Source organism: Lucilia sericata, unplaced genomic scaffold (genome assembly GCF_015586225.1).
Source record: "Lucilia sericata isolate MDLA Ls3-8-SP2 unplaced genomic scaffold, ASM1558622v1 Contig000280F_arrow, whole genome shotgun sequence".
NCBI lineage: Eukaryota > Metazoa > Arthropoda > Insecta > Diptera > Calliphoridae > Lucilia > Lucilia sericata.
In genome coordinates, this window is record NW_023994305.1 from 122,790 (window position 1) to 144,798 (window position 22,009).

The 22,009-nt window shown below is 31.8% G+C and overlaps 1 long non-coding RNA gene across 1 annotated transcript; it reads right to left on the reverse strand.

The window, feature by feature from the left end:
- Nucleotides 1-3,681: 3,681 nt before the first annotated feature.
- LOC119603188 lies at nt 3,682-6,412 on the reverse strand. Its single transcript, XR_005231399.1, has 2 exons — nt 6,098-6,412; nt 3,682-4,409 (listed from the first exon to the last, which is right to left on the reverse strand). It is a non-coding gene; the product is annotated as an uncharacterized LOC119603188 (long non-coding RNA).
- Between the last annotated feature and the right edge of the window lie 15,597 nt (nt 6,413-22,009).

Below are 22,009 nucleotides of genomic sequence, written 5' to 3' on the forward strand. Positions count from 1 at the left end.
TTTACAATTTTTCTGTATAAAAACTTTTTTCTCTTTTTTGTCAGATTTTGTGAAGTTGTCAGAGTTTGTTGCGTCACAGCGTCCAATAGAAAGTACTCCGGAAAAAAATCAATACAGAAATCAATTCGTCCTTCGATTCTCTATCGATCAGTATTTACTGTTTTGGTGCACGCGGAATGTTTTAAATTTTTTTTGTATAAAAACTTTTTCCTCATTTTCGTCAGATTTGTCAATATGTCAAATAGAAAGTACTCCGGAAAAAAATGAATACAGGGATCGATTCGATAATCGATTCTCTATCGATCACTATTAGCTGTTTTGGTGCACACGGAATATTTTAAATTTTTTTGTATAAAAACTTTTTTCTCTTTGTGAAGTTACCGAAGTTTGTTGCGTCACAGCGTCCAATAGAAAGTACTCCGGGAAAAAATGAATATAGGGATCAATTCCTTAATCGATTCTCACAGCGTCCAATAGAAAGTACTCCGGGAAAAAATGAATATAGGGATCAATTCCTTAATCGATTCTCTATTGATCACAATTGGCTGTTTTGGTGCACACGGAATATTTTAACATTTTTTGGTATAAAAACGTTTTTCTCTTTTTTGTCAGATTTTGTGAAGTTGTCAAAGTTTGTTGCGTCACAGCGTCCAATAGAAACTACTCCGGAAAAAAATGAATATTAGGATCGATTCCCTAATTGATTCTCTATCGATCACTATTAACTGTTCTGGTGCACACGGAATATTTTAAAAATTTTTTGTATAAAAACTTGTTTCTCTTTTTTGTTAGATTTGTGAAGTTGTCAAAGTTTGTTGCGTCACAGCATCCAATAGAAAGTACCCCGGAAAAAAATCAATATTGCGATCGATTCCTTAATCGCTTCTCTATCGACCACTATTGGCTGTTTGGTGCACTCGGAATATTTTAAAATTTTTTTGTATAAAAACTTTTTTCTCTTTTTTGTCAGATTTTGTGAAGTTGTCAAAGTTTGTTGCGTCACAGCGTACAACAGAAAATAACTCCGGAAAAAAATCAATATAAGGATCGATTCCTTAATTGATTCTCTATCGATCACTATTAGCCATGGTAAAAATATCAAGGTAGTGTCCAAAGTATATTAATAAAGTAGCGACATATCTTGTTGTACAACAACATCTACAACAACCACATGTATTTTGTTTTTGGAATAATTTAAGATTGTGTCAAAATAAAATTTCCCTGAACAACAATGTGAACAAAACATAAATAAAAAATATTACTTTTAAGTTAAAAATATTAACGATTTAATTATATTATTATATATTATACAATTTATTACACTTTTAAACTACTTTAAAACCACTTTTAATTCACTTTTTCAACTTTTCACAAATTTTAACAAATAGCAAAACACAATTTAAAAATGGCGACGTAAACAATGTTATCAATTTTCAAAACAAACTTTGACAACTTGCTTCATTTATCTAGTTTAAAAAAAATAGTCAGCTGTTCAAGTGATGCTACTTTATTAATTTACTTTGGTAGTGTCATTATCTCTTTTTCTCGCCATATTAACCAAGATATATTAATTATAAGGTAGTGTCGTCGGCGAATTCAGAAATACGGAGCGAATTCATTTTATTTTGTATATATGGAGTTTGACAGCATGCCTACACTTCAAAGTGCCAGCACACTGTCAAACTACATATAAAAAAATCCAAAGTGTATTAGCAAAAAACAATCAGCTGCTCTGTTAACACTACCTTATAATTAATATACCTTGATATTAACCTTCTGACTTTTGCTGGTATTTTATAAAATCGAGCTACCAGGGTGCACTTATAAGGTGAAGTCAATTCTACAAAAACAACAAAAGTAGATACTTCTGTCAAAAAATTTACAAGTTGCCACCGTGTTTTTTTAAATTTACCTTACAAGAAGACAATCCCACATGCCCAAAAATCTCTTCACGTAAAGTAAATATGTATTATAAGATAAAAATTATTAAGAATTATACATGAATTGAAAAATAAAGGTAAGCCCCCTTATATTATTCGGATTGTGGCAACTCTAAATGGTGTACTTTGACAGTTGTATCTACCTCAAATAAAAAAAATGAGTGATCAGCTGTTGAATTGACTTCACCTTATGAGTGCACCCTGCGAGCTACCATACTCATTCCAAAAATACTACATATTTTGTTTATTGAAAAGTCAAATAAAAAATAATTTCTCACAGAATTTTTTGAAAATATAAAAAATAAAGTCAAAGGAATTAAATAATATTAAAAATAGAAAAAAAAGCTAGCGCTAAAAATCTACGATGATTTACATTGCCAAGGCCACCAAAATGATTTAAAGCTACAAGATTCGTTTAGTAGTTTTTTTATAACAACATAGTCCACAGACATACGACATGTCTGTCTTAGAATCTTGTAAGGACCCATTGTATACATAGGGCAATTTCGTGTCAAGTGACCAAACTCAAAAAATCGATTTGGATGAAATTTGCACCAAGGTTGGTTACTATCGGATAGTAGGCCAGACACAAATTTTCAGCTCTATCGGTCAAGAACTGTCCATTATGGGACTATAAGCCATTAAAGGAAATTGTATAAGCTTTCATATGCGCGACAATAGTTGATAAGCTACACTCATTTGAATAAAACCCTGTATGACCAAAATGTCCAACTTTGACCCCCTCTAAGACCGGCAGTTCTTGACCGATAGAGCTGAGAATGTGTGTCTGGCCTACTATTCAATAGTACTAACCTTGGTGCAAATTTCATCCAAATCGGAAGACATCGATTTTAAAAGTTGGGTCACTTGACACGAAATTGCCAATTTATACTTTTGTGGGTTTTAGATGAATCATTCCACGTGTTACAAACGGAATGAGAAAATCTTATACACTAATTTAATATCTATAAATTACACATAAAAAATACAAAAGCCTTAAAATTGTTTCCCCTTTAACGTATGTGGCAACAACTTTTTTACGTTTACAAAAAACAAATCTCAGAAAATACCAGCAAACTTCAAAAAAATTTTTTGTGAGAGGGGAATGACACTACCTTAATATTTTTATCATGCTATTAGCTGTTTTGGTGCACACGGAATATTTTAAAATTTTTTTTGGATAAAAACTTCTTTCTCTTTTTTTTTAAATTTGTGAAGTTGTCCAAATCCAATAGAAAGTACTCCGGGAAAAAATGAATATAGGGATGAATTCCTTAATCGATTCTCTATTGATCACAATTGGCTGTTTTGATGCACACGGAATATTTTAAAATTTTTTTGTATAAAAACTATTTCCTAATTTTCGTCAGATTTGGCAATATGTCAAAGTTTGTTGCGTCTTAGCGTCCAATAAAAAGTACTTCGGAAAAAAATGAATAAAGGGATCGATTCGTTAATTGATTCTCTATCGATCACTATTGGCTGTTTTGGTGCACACACAATATTATCTATTTTTTAAGTTTAAAAACTTTTTAATCTGTTACTCAAAGTTTGTTGCATCACAACAGCCGATATCAAGTACGAAGAACAAAAATCAATACGGAGGTCGATTCATTTTTCGATTTTCTACCGATTACATATTTCTGTTTTATTGCACAAAGCATATTTAAATATCTCAGAGTTTGCTGCTTCATAACATGTAATAGCAAGTACCCAGAAATGAAAAAAATACTGGAATCCATTCATTTTCCGATTCCCTATCGATCGGTATAGTTTATTTTGGTGCACAGTCAATATATTTCATTTTATATCAATAATTCAACATTTTAGAAATAAATCAATTAGTTTGTTATTGGTTGTGTTCTCTTTGTTTACGTTTTTTACGTATTTTTTGCTTTATTTAAATTTTTTATGTACTTTTCCAAGTGTATACACAAAAAAGTACCTTTTTATGCAACTCTGAAAAAAGTTTGCAAAAAATCCCCCTGTTTGTTTTCTTCTTGTTGGTCATTTTCCACATATTAAATGAGTTGATTTAGATCATAACAACACCGTAATATTATTTTATTTACACTAGCCAATCTAACATCGTGAATAATGGATCCTCTCTCTCCTTTTGGTGCATCCATGAACTTAAAATCGCTTTTTGGGTCGATTCAAACTCGTCCGTCCTTCCGTTAATATTACTATTGGAACTTAATATTTCTATTGGAACTTTTTATGTAAAAAACTCGCGGTACTTATATAAAAAAACGAAGTAGGCTGTATTTCGCATTTCTTACTTAGTACATTATGTCCTCCAAATTCAATTTAAAGTATAATTGCAACTTCTTTCGTGCAAAATTTGAAGATTCTATCTGTAATAGTTTCCAAGATAAACGTATTGTTATTGTTTACATTTTTAATTTAAAAATTTCCGTTAAATCAGAGAAAAGCTTCTTTAGTTGTTGAATAATTTATGTAAAATATCTGAAAGTAACAAGCATTTTGTAAACAAATATTTTTCTTATATAAATAATGAATAATTGGTACGCATATACAAACTTAATATAACAAGTTAGAGTGCTATATTCGGCTGTGCCGAATCTTAAATACCCTCCACCAGCAAGCTATTTTTAATTAAAACCCATTTAACTATATAATTTTTAGATAACTTGGCAAAAGTGTTTTTTTCCGTATTGATATGCATATGTCAATCTAATTTTAATTAAGTCCAGAAAAATGTATATTAATATGTCAGTTCGAAAACATTTTAATATAATGATTTATCCGGATATAATCATTTAATATCTAATTAAGTATTAAGTATTAAGTGATTTTCAGAAGTAAACCTTATATGGGATCTAAGACAACTTTATCCCGATAGCTTTATTATTCAAAGAAATATGTGCGTTTAAGTGATTTTCGTAAGTGGACCTTATATGGGAGCCTATCCGGAAAAAATTTCTTAGAGTGATTCATATAAAGACAAAACATATTTGTGTTGAATTTTATCATGATAACTTTATTTGACAATGAAATATCTGCATTTAAGTGATTTTCGGAAATGGGCCTTATATGGGAGTTTTAGAATGATTTATATGTACACAAAACATCTTCAAGTCGAATTTTATCCTTATAGCTTTAGAATTTGATGAAATATATTCGTTTAAGTGATTTTCGGAAGTGGACCTTATATGGGAGCTATGGCCAATAATGGGTCTATTAGGAAAAAATTTCGTAGAGTGATTCATATTTAGACAAAACATATTTGTGTCGAATTTTATTAAGATAGCTTTATTTGACAATAAAATATGTGCCTTTATGTGATTTTCGGAAGTGGGCCTTATATGGGAGCTATGACCAATAATGGTCCGATCGGTAAAAAATTTGGTAGAATGATTTGTGTGTACACAAAACATATCTGTGTCGAATTTTATAATAATAGCTTTATTTATCAATGAAATATGTTTATGTGATTTTCGGAAGTGGACCTTATATAGCAGCTATGACCAATTGTGGACCGACTGAGATCTACGTTGACAGTATGATTTCTGTTCATATTATATTTGCATGTAATTTTGTGTTGATACCGATATATTTAAGGGAGTTATTAACGATAAACTAATTTCCGGGAATATATACTTTTGTATGGGGGCTATGGGAAATATTGGATCGATTGTAAAGATTTTGAACATAATTAATCACTACTTTGAATAAATAATGTGTGTCAAAATTCATGGAAATATCTATGGTAGTTTCTGAGAAAAGTTGCTAAGATAAGGATAATAATAAATATTTTGCGTGAATTTGGTTGTTTTCCTTTGCTTAGTTTTAACGTGAGCGTGTATTAGGCAGACAGACTGACAGACGGACATAGCTAAATCGACTCAGAATTTCATAAAGACCCAGAATATATATGTATATATGTTGGGTCTTAAATGAATATTTCTTGGTGTTACACACGGAACGACAAACTTATATATACCCTCTATCACCACTGATGGCGGTGGAGGGTATAATAATATTTCTTCTATTAAATGTTAACAGCCATCAAATTTTCAGATCTAAAAAAATTAATAAATTGTTTTATATTTACGCTGTGTATGTAATGTGATTAAATAACAAAATTCTGTTTCGGAACGCTTTTTATAACAAAATCCATATGAGGTATTTACCTCATCTTAAAAGTTACTCCGTCAGAGTAGAATTTTCCACTAACAATAAAGATTCTTTCATTCGGTACATAATTTTTCCATAAATTTTTACATTTTTATGCTTATTTTCCCAAAAATATTAATTTTACATAATTTTGGACACAAACTTAAGTTTTGCAAAATTAATCTGACGGATTAGAATTTTTCATTTGGAACAGACGTTCTTCCACTATCTTCACAAATTTTAATATTTTTATGTGTATTTTTTATAAAATATGAAAAGTTTACAAAATATTTTCATTAAATGAATTCGCCGGAATTATTGTTTTTGACATCAGTGCGTACCAAATACAAAAACAAATTACCCCGAAAATTTTGGTAACTCTTAAGGTATATTAATTTTATAAGGTAGTGTCATCGGCGAATACAGAATACCAAGCGAATTGGTCATATTTTTTATATGTAGTTTGACCTTGTGCCTGCACTTGAAGGCGAATTAGCTGTAAGAGAAAAACAAGGCAAATTCAGATAAGGTGCTGGCAAGATATAGTAATTATAAAGGGTGATGGCAATGATCAAACAAATTTACACACACAGGATTTTTTTTGATTGTGTTAGTGAAAAAAAAACTCACACGCACTGGTTAGATGAAAATCAAAACACTTTTGATTTTCAACTGAAATTGAAGCAGATGTAGCATACCTTGAAGAAGAAGAAGCATAAATTCATTTTTATTTAGTTTTTGGTGAGACAACATCACATTTTATGCCGCAAGGTAAATGAAATATGGATAAAAAAAAAACATATTCGAATTTATTTGCAGACACAGTACCAAATTTTACTTGAAATATACAAAGAAAAATATCCAGTTTTTTAATAAAACATTTTTTCATTAATAAAAAAATAATTTAAAGAAATGGATAATTGTTTTTTACAGCAAAAATTACATTTATAATTGTTCTGCTACTAAATAAAAACGGGTTTGCGATGAACATAAAAAAATATAAGTTTATTTTTGTAGAAAAAAGATGACCGTTATAATTTGATGCGTTACAAATCAGAAAATGTCACTTACCGCAGTTTTTTCACCCGTCTTCGACAAAGTTAAATTTCTATTTAAACTTTTTCATTGCTCTTTTTAAAGTTAACAAATAAGAATATAAAACGAAGAAGAATGAAAAAAGTGGCGGTGCAAAAAATATGACAAATAACATTCATTAAGAATTAATAACAAAATAACCCATTAAGGTTCGTTCTGGAACACTCCCACCCCCGTGGAGCGATCAGCTTCACCACTTTCAACATCCAGAACGGCTAATTTTGACACGGCACGCTGCAACTTTCCGGTGGATGTTTTCACATCGGTTTCTCGTCGTCGGGTCCAGCATAAACACAAGTGACCAAACCTCTCCGCCATTGACACCTTGGAACGTTCGGATCACATATGAAGACCAAGTCTCCCGCTTTAATTGGAACAGTTCGTTCACACCATTTCACTCTCCTAGTTAGCATAGGTAAATATTCATTAACCCATCGTTTCCAAAATCGTTCTCCTAAACATCTTGAGACTCTCCATTGTTTTTTGAGAGTAATAGGCTTTAAGTCAGCTGATTCGTTGGCTTTCCCAAATGCCGCCTTCAGATGGGTTAACCGGACAGTTAAAAATCCATTCAACACCCTTCATTGACATCTCGTTTTGAATTCTCACGGCGTCGAAAACTTCACTAAATCTTTTAGCTTCCAGGTCAGCACCAATAAAATGTTTTCCATTATCAGATCGAATTCTAGCAGGCACCCCCCTACGATTAGTAAAGTTTCTTATAGCAATTATGCAAGAGTCCGTTGACAAATCGTAAGCCAACTCTATATGGATGGCGCAAATCTTGAGGCATGCAAATAGTGCCACCCATCTCTTTTCTGTCCTTCTTCCAATAGACACATTTATAGGACCCAAGTAGTCTAGGCCAGTATACTTAAGAGGTTCAATATTTGGTTCAAGTCGATCAAATGGCAGCTGACCCATAACTGGTGTTTGAGCGGTGGCATTTTTAATCTTGCATAGATGACAATTTGATACGATATGTTCTAGCAAAGTTCTTAATTGAGGTATCCAAAATTGTATCAAAATCACAAATCGTAGCTTCGTGATTTTGATGCATCATCTGACAGTGATGGTGCATGACTACAAGCTTGGTAAATTTATGATTTTTGGGGAGAATAATAGGACGCCTTGAGCTGTAGGCCAAGTAGCTAGCTGCATCTATTCTTCCGTACACTCTTAACAGTCCATCATCATCAACATAAGGCATCAGATTATACAGATGACTGTTTTTTTCGAGGGGTTGCCCACTTTTAATGTGTTTCAGTTCATTCGAAAAGGCCTCTCTCTGGGCTAGAAGACATAATACTTTTCCTGCGTGTTCCACCTCAGTTGAGGTAAGACCATGACGTTCCAAATCGTTGTTTTCTTTTCGACAGAGGTTTATATATCTTAATACCCAAGCTACGGTTCTTTTTATACGATTAAGCGATGAAAATCTGTTAAAATCTATTATGTTATTATTAGTAATTAATAATGAAGTCTTTTTGGAAATTTCTTCTTCATCCACCTCATTAGTGATTTCAATCTCATTTATTGTCCACTCTTCTTCAGGCAATTTAAGGAAGTTTGGCCCATTTAACCAGCGGGAAGAAGAGGAAAAATCTACTTTATTGAATGGTCTTGTGGCCTCATCTGCTACGTTTTCCTTCGTTGAAATCCATCTCCAATTTTCAACATCTGTAGAGGCAAGTATTTCCGATACACGGTGAGCAACATAAGGTTTATATTTTCTGTGAGCACTCGCAATCCACTTTAGCACAGTTTTAGAGTCACCCCATAAAACGCATTTTTCTGGAACAAGACTGTGTTCACTTAAAATGTTCTCCTTCAAACGTATCCCTAAAACGGCTACTTGCAGTTCGAGACGTGGAATTGAAACTCTTTTTAATGGGCTACATTTGGTTTTTGATGTTATAAATCTGGTACTAATGTTACCGTCACCATAGGAATATCTCCAATATTCAACTGCCGCAAATGCTTCCTCACTGGCATCCACGAAGATATAGAGTTGAAGAGATGTTGGCTTGCCACACGAAAAATAAAAACGGGGGACACGAAATTTTATAACACTGTTCATTTGACTTCTCCATCGTTCCCAGGTAGTATTCAAATCTTTGGGTATTTGTTCGTCCCAGAGGCAGTTACATCTCCAAATTTCTCGTAACAGTAATTTTCCACCGATGATAAAATGACTCAAGTAACCAAGAGGATCAAATGTTGACATTATGACGCTTAAAACTTCTCTTTTAGTTGGACTGCGCTGGCTAGACATAACAATATCATCAACACGACGAAATTTTAAATTGAACATAAAATTGTCACTAGCAGGTTCCCAAATCAGACCTAGCACCCTTTCTGTGCAATCGTTACCAGGAATTTGCTTTGATGTTAAGCTACCATGCAGGGTTGTAATAACCTCATCGGAATTTGAGATAAAACTCCTTAATTCAAATCCTCCATTTTTGTGAATAACTTTAACCTGTTTGGATATGTTTATAGCTTCTTCCACACTGTCGAAACTATCGACAAAATCATCCATGTAATGGTGATCGCATATAGCTTTAATCGCGCGGGGATGGAAACTCTGATGATCTCGGGCATTTGTTTTCATGACATATAATGCCGAACAAGGCGAACAGGTTGCGCCGAAGGTCATGACAACCATTTCGTATTCATTGGGTGGCTTTTTTGTACTGGCATCATTCCAGAAATCTTTGGGAGACTCTATCGCTTGGCTGCACTAAAATTTGATGGAACATTTCGCGTATATCAGCACCAACGGCAATTTGACCACGGCGGAAATTGTATAGCGTAGACGGAAAAGACGCAATAACTTGAGGTCCTTTTAGCAATTGGGAATTCAGGGAAATGTTCTATACAGTGGCGGCGGCATCGAAAACTAATCGTAGTTTATTTGGTTTGTTGGGATTAGTCACACCAAAATGTGGTAAATACCACTTTTTTAAATTGGTCACCTTTATTTCATCAGGAGATAATTTACGTACGTATCCTTTATCAATATAACCTTGGATGACTTCTTTATAGGCCTTAGAAAAATTTTAATCTCGTTTCATTTTATTTTCGATTCCTTCTAGGCGTTTACGTGCCATATAATAACTGTTTGGAAACGTCACCTCGTCATGTTTCCATAACAGATCTGTCTGGAATCTATCACCAACTCTTTTCGTGGATTCACTTAAAATTCGCTTGGCTCTGATATCATCTTGGCTTTCCACAATAGGAGATGTCCTCACGCCCATACTTTCTATATTAAAATAATCGGCCACCATTTGATGAAGATCGTCAACTTCTTTAACATTGACAAAAAAACACGATTTCTGCATTGGTGATAAAGTATGACACGGTCCAAACACCACCCAACCTAATTCTGTATCACTAGCAAAGGGACCCGTCAAGTTGTTTTCATTGGTCACTGATGGTAGTCCTAAAAATGCATGATCCAAACCGATTAATAATCGGCCACCATTTGATGAAGATCGTCAACTTCTTTAACATTGACAAAAAAACACGATTTCTGCATTGGTGATAAAGTATGACACGGTCCAAACACCACCCAACCTAATTCTGTATCACTAGCAAAGGGACCCGTCAAGTTGTTTTCATTGGTCACTGATGGTAGTCCTAAAAATGCATGATCCAAACCGATTAATAATTTAGGGACTACGTTTGTGTAAGATTTAACCGGCGCAGAAGGTGACCCTTCAAACGCTTTTTCAATATCTTCTTGCGTTAGGCTTTGCATGGGTAGATTTAAGTTAGAAACAGCATATACATTTTTTAGTAGTTGGCAACTCTTTTTGTTGGTCCCACTTACCTTGACATTAAAGGATATTGATGGCTCACGAGCAGATCGGCCACAAAACCATTGAATATTTAGAAGGCAATTTTTTCCACGAACGCCTATTTTGTCAGCAACGTCTCTATCTAACATTGTAATGGACGAGCCATCATCAAAGAGGGCATATATATCCATATGACTATTTTCCCCATACAATGTGACAGGCAAAACTCTAAATAGTAATTTGTTGTTAATTGTAGCAGAACAGCTAAGAACGTTTTGTTGGGGTTGGTAGGTAGGGCATGTTGATGTAGATGGTGGGTGGCAAGTTATATTTTCATGTAGCAATTTATTATGCTTGCGGTGGCATCCATCCTTTGAACAGGTTTTCTTACGTCGACAATCACGAGTGGTATGACCGACATTTAAGCAGGAGAAACACGCACGTATCTTTTTTACTTCCTCCCACCTATCGTTTGTATTCATACTTAAAAAACGATCACAATCATAAATTTTATGAGAACCTTGACATATTGGGCATTGGTGTTGATTTTCTATACTGTGCAGTAAAACTCGGCGTTTAGGCTCTTTTTGTTCAATTTCCTGAACGCGGCATATTAAGTTGGCCACATCACTAATCCAATTACTAAAATCAATAATGATAGGGTAGGGATGAATACTTGTGGCAACTCTGGCCCATTCCAGTTTTTTGCTCATGGGCAATTTGGAGATCAACTCTTCCAGTAATGTTGGATTGGCTATATGCTGTTGACCATTTACCGACTGCAGAAAAACGGCTAAATATTTAACTTTAGTGGAAAAGGGCACAAGTTTTACTAGATCATGTTCAGAAATACGCGGCAACTCTCTTACTTGGCGTAGCTGGCTATGAATGAGTTGCTCAAGTCGACCGAACCGAAATTTAAGTTGCTCAATGATTGCGTCAACGTTGTCAGGGTAAATCAATAAGGATTTGATCACTTATCTTGCATTTCCCTTTAAACACTTTTGTAGCCGTTGGTTGTTTTCTAAATTTGTATATCCGTATGCTGTTGTCGACTGAACGAACGCTGTGTAAAATAAGGGCCAGTCCTCTGGGTCACCACTGAATTCCGGCAAATCTTGAATTTTGCGTGGCAGCATGTTGGTTGGATTCAATGAGGTGTTAATAGAAGGAGGTTGTGTATTTAGTTCCCAAAATGGCGGCATAGGATTGTTTGTGGTGGTCGAAACCGACAGCTTGCGTCGGTGCAACTGTACTGCTAACAATGGTTGGCGTTGTTTGTATAGACGATGTGTTTGTATTTGTTTCAAGCAGACCTAATGTATTATTTGGTACATATGCTGCTTGCGTCAATGGAGCAGCGACGCTGCTAACTGTCGAGGCAATTTGTAAACTTGACATGGCGGCTGTGTAAGTAGTCGATGTATTTGTTGGCTGACAAACATAATGCAATCCGAATGTTGTTGTTGGCGGTTGGTCAATGACGGACGTCGTTGATTGCGAAACACTGACTTGTTTTAGGTTAGGATCACTTACCTGGTCTTTTCTTTGGATAGTTGATTGTAGCTCTTGGAACTGGCGGTTACTGTCACAAAGTTTCACCTGTGTGTCTGAAAGTTGACGCTGCAACATAGCAATGTGTTTTTGCATTTCTATTACGCTGGCAGTTGATGTCTTCTGGGGCTGTTGGGCTGGCATGCTTGCTTTAGTATGGCTTACAGATGGCTTTGACACAGGCTGTGTCTGCTGAGCACCACTGGCTTTGTTGGATGTTGTTTTACTTATGTCGGCTGACGCTGGCTGCGTCTGAACATGTGGCGTGGCTGGCATGTTTTGTCCTGTAATGTTAACATCTCTTGCTTGTGTGGTTGTGCCGCTGGCTGTTATTTTGTATACACAAACATAGAAAAAGGCTGCGAAATAAAAATGTTCTGCTACTAAATAAAAACGGGTTTGCGATGAACATAAAAAAATATAAGTTTATTTCTGTAGAAAAAAGATGACCGTTATAATTTGATGCGTCACAAATCAGAAAATGTCACTTACCGCAGTTTTTTCACCCGTCTTCGACCAAGTCAAATTTCTACTTAAACTTTTTCATTGCTCTTTTTAAAGTTAACAAATAAGAATATAAAACGAAGAAGAATGAAAAAAGTGGCGGTGCAAAAAATATGACAAATAACATTCATTAAGAATTAATAATAAAATAACCCATTAAGGTTCGTTCTGGAACAATAATAATGGTAAAAATTGTATGTGTAACAGTATAGACACATAACGCATAAAATTGTTTCATACATTTTTTATCACCATGCGGTAAAAAAATGATGTTGCCGTCGTAAAATCTAAATAAAAATGAAATTTATGCTTCTTCTTCCTCAATGATTGCTGGAATAAATTACTAACACATAAACAAGTTTTGACCAAATGTTGACGTGTGGCCATGCAGCTTAAGGTAGTGTTATCAGAACAGCTGATCGTTTTTTGCTATTATGTTCATTTTTCGCCGTGGTGTATAATTAATGTCAAACTTTGTTTACATTTTGTAAATGTCAAACTTTGTTTTAATTTTGTTAATGTCAAACTGGTTTCATTTTGTATATGTGGATTTTGTGATTAAAGTGAAATTGTGTGATTAGGGTATATTTTTGTGTTTTTAATCTTTTAAAGTTAAAACATCAAAATAACTTATAAAGAGATTCTAATTTATAAACATTTTTTGTTTAAATTAAATTCGCTTTGATTTATTTGTCAGCTGTTTTTGAATTTTCCCTTACAGCCAATTCGCCTTCAAGTGCAGGCACAATGTCAAACTACATATAAAAAAAATATAACCAATTCGCTTGGTATTCTGAATTCGCCGATGACACTACCTTATAAAATTAATATACCTTGATCCCTACTATATGCTCACAATGATCTTATAATAATGAATGAACAGGCGCGAAGAAAAATATAGCTGTAAATAAATTTACATGTTACCTTTTGAGTTTACATGAGAGAGACTAAATAATAATGATATTTCTTTCTTCTCTCCACCACAAATTCAAAAGTTGACCAAAAAAATGACCTTGCGTAAACCAGCGTTAAGGAATGCGCGTAAAACGATAAAGTAAGAAAGTACTGTAACAGGTAATTTTTATGACACATGTGTTTTTTGCGTTGATTGCATTTTATACTATAAAATACAATAATAACAAAAACGAAGTGATAAACAGTTATAAATATATGTATAACAAAAACACATGCGCCATAAAAATGACCTGTTACTTTATCCTTTTACGCACATTCCTTAAAGCTGGAGGTCAACACCACTCGTGTAGAATGAATGTTGTTGTGTGCTAGAAGTTATAAGCACAAAAGCGTAGGATGCCTTTACGCGTAGATTGCTTAAAGTAGATCTACTTTCTACTTCTGTAAGCGTCATAAGCGGCGCATGAATATGTTTTGACAATTTATATTCCTTATTTAATGTGTATTTATAAATTTTAATAAACTAAAACGAGTTAAATTGTGAAAATGTAAACAAAAAAACGCGAAGTTATTTGTAAATAACAAGTACGACAAGTCTAATGAAAAAGTAAAATGAAATTCCATCTGTATGACAAAAAAGAGAATAAAAGTCGTATGATTTATATTTTTTGTGTTTACACGATTGGTATAAAACAATAACAAAGTAAGATGGAAACAGTTGTTTCACTTTTTTTGTATGTGTTTACATAAAAATACATCCCATATCTAATGCGACTTGCTTGTTTTTTGAATCATTTCAAAAAATGAAGAGAGCCATACGACTGTCAAATTTTCCATCCGTATTTTCTCTCAATGTGTGATGGTTTTATTACATATTGCGTTTAGACGATCCCGTCCGATCTCTTCTACACAAAATTCTGACAGATCATATTACTTGCGTAGCAAGTAACTTTATGCGTGGGATGCAAAGCACAAAATGCTTTGCCGCGAAGACGCGTAGTGTGGACCTCCAGCTTAACGCTGGTTAATGCAAGCTCACCTTTTGCTTTACTTTTGAATTTGTGGTGGAGAGAAGAAGAGAGAAATATCATTAATATTTCGCTCATGTATATTCAAAAGGTTGGCAATGTAATATGTAAATTTATTAACTGCTATATTTTTCTTTGCGCCTGTTTATTCATTATTATATCTCATTGTGAGTATGTAATATGTTGAGATAGATTGGGAATCTGGCCGGTCTTCTTGTTCCATGTGGCCGGTGTGCTGGTTGCATGTTTTGTGTTGTTGTTTTTTTTTTTTTTTGTAGATTCTTGTGTGTGGAAGGTTTTTGTGGTGTGGTTTTAAGTTTTGTTAAGTTGAATTTTCCTGTGCGTGGTTTTTCTTTTGTTATTGAATTGTGTAAATTAAATTTTGGTCTTTGCATGTTGAATTGTGTTGTTTCGCTTTTGTTTGTTTTCTTAGTTGTTCAATGTTTATTCTTTGTTGTTGACATGTCAAAAAAAAAAAAGAATAATAAACATCAATTGGGCGACTCAAATATTAAGATGATTTATAAAAATAGGGTTGCTGGATAGGGAAGATGATGGAAGGAAGAGAGTTAGATAAAAAGTCTTCTCTTAATAAAAAAAGGCAACTTCAAGGCCAAAGGCAATAATACAATGACCCAAATATGACAGATGCACAAAGTGCTCTGGAAAAGAAAATGAAAACTTTGTTTTTTTATATATAGTATTTGTTTGTACAAATTGTCTGTTACTTTCTTGTGTGTTTTTTTAGGAAAATTAAAGTTAATTTCAATCAGATATAGAAAGTAACTCACAAGTGAAACAAGTGTGTACCAATTACATTTAAATATAACAATAAAGTGAACATATTGAATATAAACTGTGCAAGAATATATTGACAACAGGTACAAGTGCCTTCCAGATATACCAGTAATACCAGTAAAAATATAAAAATAAAAACGTTAGAGTAAAATAAAGTGATTAGTTTTGAAATGATGAATATTTTTTTATATTTAATAAAATAGAAACGTGTCATAGAGAGAATAGGACAAGCAGACGGGGAATTGTATGAGAATAACTCATGAACATTGCCGAAAAGTCCATACGACACATATTCTGGGAGTAGAATATTCAAATTTGGAGGTAATACTGTTCCTTATATATATATTTAAAATTACATTGGTAGCCCAGTAGTGGTATAATAACAGACGCCATCTACAAGTCACATTATTTGAGTTGAAAAGTAATTCTATAGGAAACCCTGGATCAGAACCATTAATCAGGATCAGAACCTGCGAATACGTTCCAAAAAATAAAATTTACTTTATAGCAAAAAGCCATTATGGTATACGAGTTAGGTTAGGTTAAGTTATATATAATTAATTTGTTTAGAATAAGTTTTCTTTGTTTGTGAAGGGATCGAACTAAATACTAAATATAATAGTAATTTTTCGGAAAAAGAAGGCGAGGAATAGTATATTAGAGCCTCAAAAGTTTCATCCTTCAGGGAGCTCCTTTAGGGATTTGAGAAAAAAATATAGAAATTTAACGTTTTGAAAAAAGTGAGTAAAGTTTTGAAACTCAATAGAAAAGTTGTTTTAGTTGATCCTTATTTAGTTTGATTGTGTTATTTGTATAGGTTAAGTCATTAATTTTATATAGAATAAGTTTAGTATTAGAAAAGATATTAGTTTTTAATATCATCCTTATATAGGAAACAAAGAAAAAAAATAAAAAGAGAGAATATTACTTGGATCTTGAAAACCCATTCAATTATTCAAGTTTATAGAAAAACTGAATAAATAGAGTGTGCTTTCGTTAAAACACAAAAAAAAAGAGAAGAAAAAGAAAAATAGAAAAAGAAAAATTATTTTTGGTTAAAGTAACCGTTCGTTTGAACTTAAATGTTATTTATGTTAGCTGGAAAAACCGGAAACAAAAGATAAATTAATTATTAGGTAATTAACTAAGAATATAAATAATTAAAAAAAAAATAACGTATTTTGACAATTTGAATTTTAAAAGACCTTTTGCTATATATCATGAATTCCAGGAAAGAACACAGAAAAACTGACAATTTTTGACCTCATGTCTTCCAATTTCCTTCATATTATCAATATATGTTCTTTAAGTAGAAAATAAAACAACTCCATTGTTTATTTTGAAAATTTTCAAGAAACGCGATTTTTATGGCGATTTCAATTTGATCGAAAACTACAAAAAATCAAAAAGGTATAAAACTTTGAACTTTATATCTTTCAGAGTTTATATCGGATTTTAGAGCCCAATCTATTACTATGGATGAGCTCTTTCATTTAAATATAAGATATTATTTAGAAATGAATTTTTATGAAAGTGTACATTAGTTTTAATCGAATTCAAATATTTGCATCCCAATTCTGATCAGTAATGTATTTTAAGCAGTTTTAAATTCTGTTAAATGCATAAAATAGCAATAAAATTTAAAAAATTTTCAATGTAAAACATTAAAAAAAAATCGGCAAAAATAGATGTAATGAACGTCACAACAAAATATTTTTATATTTTGCATAAAAAGCTTCAAATAATCGACTTATGCACTTTTAAAAAATTTTAAACAGGGAGAACGATTTCAAAAATGCATTCAAAAAGTGCATTTCTTTAAAAAATAAAGGTTCAAAGTTTTATACCTTTTTGATTTTTTGTACTTTTCGAACAAATTAAAATCGCCATAAAAATCGCGTTTCTTGAAATTTTTAAGAATTTAACGTTGATATGTCTTATGTGTCTAATAGAGTATGTGTTTACAAAAAATTAAAGAAATCTGAAGACCATCGGTCAATTCTTATTTGATTTCTCATGGAATTCATGATATATAGAAATCTTACCTGTTAGTTTAAGTTATATTGATGTTTATTTTAAGTATTAAATGTAATAAATGTGATTTGAAAAGAAATTTTGTTATAAAAATGTGTTACTAAATTTTGTGCAGTTACAGGTACAGTGGGCCGAAGATGTGTAAGTTGGTGACATGGTGAGTTGTTAAATATGTGTATAGGAACAAGAATATGAAATTGGTCATTAATAGGATAAGTGACCAAGGTAGGGTGGGCGACGAAGATGGGATTAACATCTTTACCCATAATTTATAAATGTTTGTGTTATATGGAAATGAAATTGAGTGAAGGTAGGTAGTTTTTTGTTGTGACGAACCACAGTTGGTGTAGATGCGGGTTGAGATCCCACGCCGAAGACTGAGCTAGTAGAGGCGGCATCGTAGATCACCAAAAGAACAAAGAAGGTTTCGTAACAAATAAATTATAGAAATGTCACATATATGTACATACATATGTATGAAAAATTCACATGTACATACATGTCTATGTATGTATGTATGTATGTATGTATGTATGTATGTATGTATGTATGTATGTATGTATGTATGTATGTATGTATGTATGTATGTATGTATGTATGTATGTATGTATGTATGTATGTATGTATGTATGTATGTATGTATGTATGTATGTATGTATGTATGTATGTATGTATGTATGTATGTATGTATGTATGTATGTATGTATGTATGTAAGAAAATATACATACATACACTTATACATTTTTGTTATTTTAACCTTTCACAATGTTAGTTTAAGTTATATTGATGTTTATTTTAAGTATTAAATGTAATAAATGTGATTTGAAAAGAAATTTTGTTATAAAAATGTGTTACTAAATTTTGTGCAGTTACAGGTACAGTGGGCCGAAGATGTGTAAGTTGGTGACATGGTGAGTTGTTAAATATGTGTATAGGAACAAGAATATGAAATTGGTCATTAATAGGATAAGTGACCAAGGTAGGGTGGGCGACGAAGATGGGATTAACATCTTTACCCATAATTTATAAATGTTTGTGTTATATGGAAATGAAATTGAGTGAAGGTAGGTAGTTTTTTGTTGTGACGAACCACAGTTGGTGTAGATGCGGGTTGAGATCCCACGCCGAAGACTGAGCTAGTAGAGGCGGCATCGTAGATCACCAAAAGAACAAAGAAGGTTTCGTAACAAATAAATTATAGAAATGTCACATATATGTACATACATATGTATGAAAAATTCACATGTACATACATGTCTATGTATGTATGTATGTATGTATGTATGTATGTATGTATGTATGTATGTATGTATGTATGTATGTATGTATGTATGTATGTATGTATGTATGTATGTATGTATGTATGTATGTATGTATGTATGTATGTATGTATGTATGTATGTATGTATGTATGTATGTATGTATGTATGTATGTATGTATGTATGTATGTATGTATGTATGTATGTATGTATGTATGTATGTATGTAAGAAAATATACATACATACACTTATACATTTTTGTTATTTTAACCTTTCACAATGTAAAATTACAAAAACAAAATTTTATGTTTTCGTGTCCCCTCTCCGCATTTTTTATTTACTCCCCTGTTACAAATTTCTAAGATAGTTATAAGTAATAAAATAATGAAGGATGTTATAACTTATAACATCCTTCATTATTTTATCCTACAATAGTCATTATATATAAAAAATTATAAATAACACTTTTCTACATTTTTGAATGGATTTTTTACAACTTACATTTTACATACAGTGAATCAACTAAGTTTTTTGCCTAAATTTAGTTTTTTGTTAATAAATAAAATTAAAAAAAGGTAAAAAGTAAATTTATGTCTTCCAATTGAAAATAGAGATTGTGTAGAATGGGAAAACCAAGAAAAAAATATTAAAATAAAAATTTTGGTGCATTTGTTGTTGCATTTTATTATTTTTCATCAGAATTTGCACGTCATTTTGCATATTGAAATTTCCAGTTAATTTCGTTGGGTTTTTCAAATTATTTTTTAATTGCTTTTTGGAATTTATTGTTTTATTGTTAAAAGGACACGTGTTAAGTATTTTTCAATTGTAATTTTCAAAAATCATATCCTTATTGTGTGAAACTGTGTAGTTATTTGCGTTAAAAATGTTTAAAGGGAAATAATGAGGCAATTCCAATATAAAAAATTAGTTTAGATTTTTAGAACAAGCATAAATCAATGAAATTCAATTATGAGATGTTTAATCAATCATTAAAAAATATAAAATATAGAAATTGATGAAATAACACAAAGAATTATTAAAAAACGCACTGAGTTGTCTTTCAAAATCTTTAACTGCCAAAGGAGAGCGACTTGTATCCAAGCAAAAACCATTGAAGTCCTCATTTATCTTCTCCAAAGTCCATATACGAACTTAAAAGAACACTATGTTTAAATTTAGACCTCTAAACAGACCTTAGTTTGCTTGGAAACAATATAAAGTGAACTATCGCGTGGTACAGGAAAAATACTTAATTTAGATATTTACAAATAGAGGCGGTTCTCATCACCTAAGATCCACAAAAGCAATATTTTTCAGCTAATACATACACTTATATATAGTTAGAACCAAAATCAAGAATAACTATCCAAATCCAACTACGCCTACTGTATTTTATTCATAAAATAATGCATTCAAAATATGAGGTAGAATATCAAAATTCTAGCATGTAATAGTTCTATAGTGGTATACGGTGATATCGCCATACTTAGAGTGGCTAGGATGGTACTTAGTGTTAGCTTTATTGAATAAGAATCAATATTCTAAATAAAATTCACACAGTACTCCCCAAATAGATGGGGTTTCCGTAATGTAGTTTTTGTTTATCAATACAAAATGACCAAAAACCCACATTATTTTTGTTATAATCTATAGATTTATACCCCACTAAAATTTTTTCTAGGTCCAAATCCATTGATTTCCAAATTATCATGTATCCAATTCAAAATTACTTATTATTTTCGAAATTAAATCAAAGAAACGATAGATTTCATGTTAAGTCAAATATTGAAAAATTCTTATAGGTATATAGGATAATAAATCGGCTAATAAATGTCCAAACTTAGTCGTTCCACTACTAAAATATCTAAAAAATGTTATTCTAATATATAGGAGTAATAAAAATATTAAATTTTATAAAATAATGCAGCAATATTAAAAAACTGAACAAAAAACCTAAAAAAGCAAAATACTTTATTGACCTTAAAGATTAACAATACGTTCACATTTTATCAAAAATCTCGTTAATTAATATCACGATTTTACTTTTTGTGGTAGAAAATTAAAATATAAGATATTCTTTAAAAAATACAACAAACAAATTGCTTTATTTTGCTAAAAATAATTGTTCAGATAAAGTTTTTTCTTAAAATTTATAAAATTTTACATAGGCAAATTACTTAATTGATTCTCTGTATATGTATATACATATGTATGTGCATTAGACCGACCCACTCTGTATGGAAAGCAAAAACGTATTTTTGTTACCCTGCTCAAAATTTACCTGGCTTTGTTTTATGATGATACCCAAAATATTTTAAGTCTAGCGATGACCGTTCGTAAGCTGGACTGAATTTAAAAAATTTATTTTTTAATTATTTTTTTAATTTTAGTTTTGTTTTGAAACAATGTATCCAATATGGTGTATCGTTTGAAAGGGGCTTTAAGTCCAATGATGTATTAATCATAAATAACCGTCTGCTCATAATTGTCATATTCCAAAAAGTTTTAAATTATTCGATTTTTCATTAAAATAAATAAAATTAATGGACAATTTGGTAAATTTTGCACATCACTAGACGTGGCTTCAAGAGACCTTTTAAATAACATCACATATTGTATATTTGTTTAAAAATAATCTGTAAAAATTAAAAAAATAACTAAAAAGCGACTTTTTTGTAACTGGCCCAGCTCACGAACGGCCACCGATAGACTGAAAATATTTTGGGAACCATCATAAAACAAAGATTTTTTGAAACTGGGTAAAACATTGAATTAAACATGAAAAATCGTGTCAACCATAGGATATTTTCTTGAAAACTGTCCAGCTTACGATCGGACAACACTGAACCCAAAATATTTTGGAAAACATCATATTACATAACAGCGAATATTTTGAAGGGGTAACTTAAGCACCATTTTTTGTGAGTCGA